We start from the raw sequence: 7,940 nt of genomic DNA, 5'->3' as shown, positions 1-7,940 counted from the left end.
TCTCATCAACAAAATTTGACTTGCATATGATATTAAATATATCTTTTGATGGTTTCTGTGTTCCATTCGGCCACTTTCTTTGAAATGGGAACAAACATAGATCTCTTCCAATTGATTGGCCAGGTAGCTGTGTTCCAAATTTCTTGATGCATCAGTTTGTTGAAACATTTCAATTTGCATTCTGTTGATTCCTGGAGCCTTATTTTTTGCCAATCCCTTCAGTGCTGCTTGGATTTCTTTCCTCAATATCATCAATTCTTGATCATCTGGTTCCTCTTTTTTTTTCGTGAAGATTTTAGGGTTTATTAATCCTCTGGTGAAAAATCCACAGTCATTGCAGAATATTTATTCCTTCTTTTTGCCAGCACCAACATTGGCCTTTGCAGTTCCACTGACTTTCTTCATTAGGTTTTTGCGTTCCTTGCACTGTTTTCTTCTTCTCATACAGGCCATGTCTTGCAAGTCTGTGTTTGGGTTCATTTTTCTTTGCCTAATCCAAGGAATCATAAATCATGCCGAAGCCAGTAGTCTTGCCACCACCAAAATGGGTTCTGAATCCAAACACAAAGATGACACCTGGTGTCATCTTATACAATTTGGCAAGTTTTTCCCAAATTTCTGTCTTAGGTACTGTTGCTTTCCCTGGGATGAAGAGCATCAATGACCATTTCTTTCCGATGAAGTAGTAGGTTAGTCATGAACTTCCTGGTCTGGATAGTTACTGTGTCATTCATGATGGCGGCAGATGTTCAGGCAGCTGGGAAGGAAAAGCCTTATGGTTCTTCTTGAGTTGACTGAACATCAGCCAATTATTTTTGGCACAGTGATTCTATTCCTTCCATCTTCTTTTGATGTTTCCAGCACCCTTCAGTATTTTGCCCAGACTTGAATTTTTTTCTTCAGTTCTTTCAGCTTGAGAAACATTGAACATGTTCTTCCTATTTGGTTTTCTAACTCCAGGTCTTCATACATTTCTTGTAATATTTTACTTTGTCTTCTCAAGCTGCCGTTGGAAATTTTCTGTTCAGCTCTTTTACTTGATCATTGCCTTTCATCATTTTAGACTCTCGGCGCTCGAGAGAAAATTTCAGATTCTCTTCTGACATCCACTTTGATATTTTCATTTTTTCCTTTTTAATGACCTTTTGTTTTCTTTATATTTGATGATCTTGATGTCACTCCAACTTTTCTGTTCTTTGGTCATTAATGTCTAATGATTCAGATCAGTTCTCTAACTTCATATGGGATATATTTAAGGCCACATTTTGGCTCTGGTGGAGTTGTTTTCATTTTCTTTCTCCTGCAGAGCTGCTGGGTGAGTTCAAACTGACAGTCTTTTGTTAATAGCTAAGTGTTTAACCATTATGCCACCAGAAAGTTTTCAAGGAAAGTTGTTTGATATAAGGCAAAGGCAAGTAGCTCTGGGTTTATGCAACTTGAAATCTAAGTCAAGCAGTAGGCAAGTCACTTCACCTGGCTAAGCCTCAGTTTTGCTTTCTGTAAAATGGGCATAATAACACCTACAGGTTTTTGTTGTTGTTAAGTGCTGTCGAGTCAATTCCCACTCATAGCAACCTAGCATAGGGTTTCTGAGGAGCAGCTGGTAGATTTGAACTGCCGATCTTGTGGTTCACAGTCCAGTGCTGATCCTATAGTGTCACAAAACTAGTCCTGGCTAAACCTCAGTTTTACTTTCTCTAAAATGGGCATAATAATACCTACATTGTTGTTATGTGCCATCAAGTCGGTGCCGACTCATAATGACCCTATGCTCAACAGAATGAAACACTGCCTGATCCTGGGTCAACCTCACAATTGTTGCCATGCTTGAGCCCATTGATGCTACCATTTTGCCAATCCATCTCTCTGGGGATCTTCCTCTTTTTCTCTGACCCTCACCAAACATGATATCATTCTACAGCGACTGGACCCTCCTGACATTACCTACATATGTTGTCAAAAAGTTTTTGCAAAACAACTCTTGCAAATGAGACAGTTACAATTTATCATGGTAGCTATTGTTAAAAATGATTGTTTAATTTCCATTTTACTGATTGGGAAACAAATTCATAGAAAGTCTGAGCAATTTCCTCCAGGACACAGGACTGCAATATTTTATCATATAATCCACAGTTGATTGTAAATCACATTCTCATTTCATATTTTCCTGAGGAAGAAAACCACACTGCCAAATTAGCTAAATAAGCTATGTTTCTTAGGACTTCAAAGAAAAAATTTTATACCTTCTGAAAGATATTTTAATCACATATTACTTGTGCTTCTAGCAAAAGACAAGTAAAGGGGCAATGAAGTTTTGCAATTTATCTGAAATTTCACGTTCAGATTCAGAGCCTAATCCACATGGTGCTCAGCTGTCAATGTCGTCATTTTCATGGGAATTGCAGTAGTCCTGGCAAAGTGATGAGAAATTGCCTCTTGGATTTTCTTCATTTTTTGATATGGTGCTTACCAGAATGGGTCAAGGGAAGCCTTCCACTGAAGAACAGCATTTGAGTCTATTACCAAATAGATCTTTTACTGATGTGTTCAATCAAACATCAAAAAGGAAATGGGGGCTACGGCATAGCTTTTAAAACACTGAAAATCCCTATGAGAGCACACAAAATGACTAGGATAGGAAAATGAAACCCACAGACAATGACTACCATGAACTTTGGTTATAAGGCAGTCTCACTAAGAGAGTCAGAAAGCCATGTCCTCAGGTAACATCTGGGATCCCTGATGCCACTACCACCCAGCCTTTTATATTTTTTCCCTATAATCTTGCCTCCCTTCCTCCTTCCATCCCTCCCTCCCTTTCTCTTTGTCTTTCTTCCCCTGCATTCTCTTAAACTGAGACAGAAAAGAGGAAGAAAAACTTACACATACTGAGTCATCATTCTGTGCCTACCAGTGGGACTCACTGGATTCCCCCTAAACCTGACAATCATATGCATGGAATTTTCCAGAGTCCCCATGGCAAAAGGCAATTTCGTTCTTTGCAATAGTCAATTTGTTGAAAGTACATAAATACATTTTTTATGTTTATAAAACTTCTCATAAATAAATTCATAAGTCATAAAAATAATCTCTTTTCTAAATGTGAGCCATGATTTTGGTTTGGGAAATACAATTTTTAGAGGGGACACAAAAGGACAAATTTAAATTGAACAGCTTGAGAAACAAGTTAGAAAAAAAAAAAAAATCAGCCTCTAAAGTAGACAGATGATTCGATTGTGAAATGGAATTCAATGAAATTTGAAATGATTCGTTGTGTTTGTTTGTGTTCCTAAATGAAAACCCAGACATTATTCAGCTTTGATTAAAATTGGAGCAAGCCAGTGCTGTGTCTGCTTTTCTGGTATGGGAGGTTGTCCTTCACTTTGCTGACTCCTGCCCTGTCCCATCCCCCTTGCCACTTTCCAATATCCCTCCTCAAGCTCCTAGTCTTACTCATTCCCTGGAGATGTCTCCAATGCTTACAAGTTTGTACAATAAAGATGCTGATAGCTCCTAAGTTCACTTCTCTGGCCTTGACTTTTTCTCTAGAGTTCTAGACCCATGTTTCCAAATTCTTGCAGAGCATCTCTATGCAAACAGGACATTTTGAACTAGATCCCATGCACACTTACAGAGTTAAAGGATGGCCAGCAGGGGAGGGAGTCTATGGTTCTACTGAAGGTTAATTCAGACATGTTCATGGGCATACACACACACACACATGCATATTTAGTTTGCATAAACCTTCAGCATAACCAGAGAACCCCCCTCTGGCCATCGTTTATCAGATTGTTCAGAATGATATTTGATGCCTAGTGATAGTAAATATTTGATACGTGCTTACTTTGAGTCAATCAAGTACCTGAGTATCACAAATAAACATGTGTTAAACTATTAATTGAAAGGTTGGCAATTAAAGTCACTTAGAGTACTATGATCAGCACTGGATTGTGAACCATCAAGGTTAGCAGTTCAAACCTACTAGCTGCTCCTTGGAAACCCTATATAGGGTTGATAAGAGTTGGAACTGACTTGACGACACTTAACAGCAACAGCTACAACAACAGAGGTACCTTGAAAACCTGGCAATCTTTTTCCAAAAAAAAAACAAACAATAAACAGCCCTATAAGCCCTCTGGAGTGCAATTGTATTCTGTATAACATGGGTTCACCATGAGTCAGCATTGAGTTGGTTGCACCTCATTGTTTTACAGTATGCCAGACATTGTACTAGGAGTCCTGGTATGGCGCTGTGGGCTAACACGTCAGACTGCAAAAGTTGTTTGAACTGCAAGGTCGGTGGTTCAAGCTCACTAGCTGCTCCTTGGAAACCCTATACAGGGTTGCTATGGGTTGGAATCAACTCGATAGCACTTAACAGCAGCAACAGACATTGTCCCAAGTGCACTACTTGTATTATATAACTTCTTTGTTGCAATCAGCTTTGTAGGCATGATCTATTAGTTCTACCCATTGTTTTTTATTTATAAAGAACCCAAGACATAGTGAGAATGGCAAGTAGCCAAAGTTATAGGTGATGGATATTAGGGATAGACTTCAAATTTAGGACTGCCAAAGATGCTGAAACTCATGTTTTTAACCTGTGACTATTCCGTCTCTCCCAAAATATTAGGTATTCCTGCTCTAAATCCCAAATTCTTTACTGCCTATGGTTCCACCACTGTTTCTAGAACTCTATGACTCTCTTCCTCCCTCATATTGAATTGTTTTTTTGTTTCCTGATCTGCTTCCCAGATGTGTTCCTCACAGTCCTCCTCCAATCTAATCTCAAATAGGATGTCCTACTTTAAGCTGTCCTGATCTGGGGCCCGGATATTTATCATAATGGCTTCTCTGGCCCTTCCTCCTCTGATCTGGCTACCACCTGATGCTGACAGTGTCTTACTAAAGTATCAATACTTTACAGTCCTCAGTTCAGACCCTTCTCTGGTTCCACAAAATACAATTGCAACCTTGTTGTAAAATACTCCTCAATAAGGCTCACTCTGATATTCTGCCATTGATAAATTGCTACAAAACTACTGTATTCCATCTGCACCCAGGGCCTCCTAACAGTTACCTCAGTCTCTTTTGTATTATAAGTATCTGTTGTCATTAAGTCCATTCCAACTCAAAGCAACCCTGAGAACAGAGAAGAACAGCTTCAAACAGCAATCTTTATGGAGGAAGCAAAAGACACCATCTTTCTCCCTTACAGCAGCTGGCAGGTTTGAAAAACTAGCTTTCCTGTTACCAATTGAGCACTTAACCACTGCACAACCAGTGCTCCTTCTGTACTGTAATTGTTGTTGTTGTTGTTAAGTGCCATTAAGTTGGTTCTGACTCACAGTGATCCTATACAAGGTTTTCAAGGAGTGATTGGAGAGTTTGAACTGCTGACCTTGTGATTCAAACGGACCTTGTGGTCCAGTGTTTTATCCCACAGCGCCACACCAGGACTCCCTGTATTGTAGTTAAGGGTTTACATTTGTATTCTGCAGTCCTGGTGTGGCACTGTAAGATAATGCACTGGATGGCAAGGTTGGTTTGAAGCAAGGCTGATGGTTCAAATCCCCCAGCCACTCTTTGGAAGCCCTAGACAGGGTTTCTATGAGTCGGAACCGACTCAAAGGAACTTAACAACAACAACATTTCTAATCCACCAACACACAAATACACACACCAGTTGCCATCCAGTGATTTCCTCTTCATGACCACCCCATGTATGCCAGAGCATAACTCTCCTCCATTAGATTTTCTTTTTTTCCCCCCATCTAAATTTTATTTATCTAAATTTTATTTCAGAGTCCTGGTGTGGCACTAGAGTTCAATGCAGTGGACTGCAAAGTCTATTTGAACTGCAAGGTTGGTGATTCAAGCTCATCTGCAGCTCCTTGAAAACCCTGTGCAGGATCGCTATGTGTAGGAACGTACTTGATGGCAATTAACGACAACAGCAAACAAATTTCATTTATTTTGTTGTGGTTGCCATTGAGAACATACACAACAAAACACACCAATTCTATAATTTCTGCATGTACAATTTAGGATATTGATGGTATTCTTCAAATTGTGCAACCCTTCTCACCTTCCTTTTACTTCATCATTAACATAATAGATGACCTTCTCAGGTTGAAGGTACTCAAAGCAGAGCTGCCTTCTTAAAGTAGAGTGAACTTTAGCAACACAGAATAACTCATTGGAATAACTCATATGCTGGTGGAACATGACTCAAATTAGATGGAACAGCTGTAAACATCCATTCATAGTCAGAACATAGAATGTATGATATATGAATCTAGGAGAATTTGAAGTTGTCCAAAATGAAATGGAATGCTTGAAGGTACTTTTCTGGGCATTAGTGAACTGTTATGAACTGGTATAGGCCATTTTGAATTAGATAATCAAATGTTCTACAATGCCAGGAATGAAAATTGAAGAGGGATTGTCAAAAAGAACACTTCAAGATCTATCCTGAAATACACCATTGTTATTGACAAGTTAAAATCCATATGCTTACAAAGAAGGCCATTTAATCTGACTAATATTCAAATTTACACACCAGTCACTAATGCTAAAAATGAAGAAATTGAAGTTTGTTGGTTTTTTTCTCCCAATGTTTGTAATCTGAAACTTGTCAAACATATACTCAAGAGTTAGTGATAATGGTTGATGATTGGAGTGCAAAAATTGGAAACAAAAACAAAAAAGTATCATCAGTTGGAAAATATGATCTTGGCGACAGAAATTATTCTGGAGATCCTATGGTAGAATTTAAAAAAATTTGCAACAGACTGGTAATTGCTCATATGCAAGTTCAAGTTGACAAAACAAACAAAAAAACTTCACTGTTAATTCCTACTCATAGTAACCATATATAGGGTTTCTGAGACTGAGTATCTTTATTGAAGCAGACAACTTCATCTTTCTCCTATGAAGTGACTGGTGGGTTTGAATTGCCAATTTTGAAGTTAGAAGTTCCTTGCCTATCCCACAGAGTCACTAGAGCTCCTTAGGTCAAGTTGAACATGATAAAACTTAATACACATTCATGAGAGCCAAAGGATAACCTTGAATATATTGCACTTGAATTTACGGACTATCTTAAGTATAGATTTGACGCATTGAACACTAATGACTGAAGACCAGAGAAGTTGTGGTATAGCATCAAGGGAATCATGCAAAAAGAAAATAAAAGGTGATTAAAAACACATGAAAGAAAAGACCAAAATGGGTGTCAGAAGAGAATGAAACTTGCTCTTAATCATAGATTAGCTACAGTGAATGGAAGAAATGTGAAGTAAAAAAGTTGAACAGAAGATTTGTTCAAGGAATGACTTGAGAAGACAAAGTAAAGTATCATAATGAAACATGCAAAGATCTGGAGTGAAAAAAAAAAAGGGAAAAACATGTTAAGCATTTCTCAAGTTGGAAGAACTGAATAAAACATTCACACCTCAAATTGTGATATCAAAGGAATCCATGGACAAGGAATCTATGGACAAATTAATGAATGATTCAGGAAACATCAAAAGAAGAAAAAAGAAGTACATAGAGAAACTGTACCAAAAATGATTGCTCAATGCTCAATCATTTCAGGAGGTATCAGATGATCAAGAACTGATGGCATTGAAGAAAGAAGTCCAAGCTGCACTGAGGCTAATCAAGACTCCAGGAATTAACAGTGTACCAATTGGAATGTTTCAACAAATGGAATACAGCACTGGAAGTGTTTACTCATCTATGCCAAGAAATGTGGCCAACCAATTGGAAGTGATCCATATTTGTGTCCATTCTAAAGAGAGATGATTCACTAGAATACAGAATTATCAAATGTTATCATCAATATACATAAAAATAAAATTCTGTTAGAAATAATTTTTAAATTGTTTCAGCAGTACAAAGACAGGTAACTGCAAGAAATTCAAGCCAGATTCAGA

The 7,940-nt window shown here is 38.1% G+C and overlaps 1 pseudogene; it reads left to right on the top strand.

Annotated features, from left to right (window-relative positions):
• Positions 1-512: 512 nt before the first annotated feature.
• Positions 513-7,940, top strand: part of LOC102823258 — a 13,408-nt pseudogene continuing 5,980 nt past the window's right edge.

This window comes from Chrysochloris asiatica, unplaced genomic scaffold, assembly GCF_000296735.1.
Source record: "Chrysochloris asiatica unplaced genomic scaffold, ChrAsi1.0 scaffold00154, whole genome shotgun sequence".
Lineage (NCBI taxonomy): Eukaryota > Metazoa > Chordata > Mammalia > Afrosoricida > Chrysochloridae > Chrysochloris > Chrysochloris asiatica.
The sequence above is the reverse complement of the archived record's forward strand: the minus strand, read 5'-3'. Positions and strand labels throughout refer to the sequence as shown.